This window comes from Tuber melanosporum, assembly GCF_000151645.1.
Source record: "Tuber melanosporum whole genome shotgun sequence assembly, scaffold_114, strain Mel28".
Classification (NCBI taxonomy): domain Eukaryota; kingdom Fungi; phylum Ascomycota; class Pezizomycetes; order Pezizales; family Tuberaceae; genus Tuber; species Tuber melanosporum.
This window is the reverse complement of record NW_003298771.1, coordinates 108,311-109,040: the sequence shown is the minus strand read 5'-3', so window position 1 is coordinate 109,040 and position 730 is coordinate 108,311.

The following is a 730-nucleotide window of genomic DNA, read 5'->3' as shown; positions in this document are numbered from 1 at the left end:
TGCAGAGTTTTCCATTCATTCTTCTGGCGTAATCTTCCTTAAACAGGTTCAGACCAGGTCCTGCTCTTGATTTGTCTAACTCCATTGGCTCGCCTGGTGGTAATGCTTGACCTTCTCCACAAGCTGTTTGCGGTTTGAAGGTTTCGTCTACATTCCTAGATGATTGCACCACCCTGTGTGTTATAGTGCTTTCCGAGTTGCTTCGAACGATGTTTAGCTTGCTTTCCTTATCGATTGTCCATCTTGCAAATCGTTCTGCTGTTGTATAACCAGGTCGGAGATTCCCCATGCCTCTCGGAGTCTCTCACTACAGTTTCTCAGATGGATGATGTAGAGAGTACCATCTTCAAACACGGCCTCGTATTCCAATAATCGGCATTCGTTCCCGTATGCCCTGAATGTTAGTTTTCCTTATTGGAGTTTTTGCAGCTTTCGTCTTGCTGTTTCTTTGGCTTTCGGATCTCCGAATCGTTTGAAGAGTGTCTCCTTGAACTCTTCATATGTGACCCATTCCCTCTGCTTCCTTCTATCCTGGAAAGGTATAATCTATTGTCCAGTGAGTCCTCGGAGTACAGATTCCATGTATGGAATCTTGATTTCGTCATGGTGATTTCCATATCCCTTAAGGGTAAAATATTCTTCACCTTGTGCTAAGAATATTTGTAGCTGGTCTACTGCTTCTTTGTATGTGTCAGGTTCTTTTGCCTTAGGTCGTTGGATGTTTCCTTTT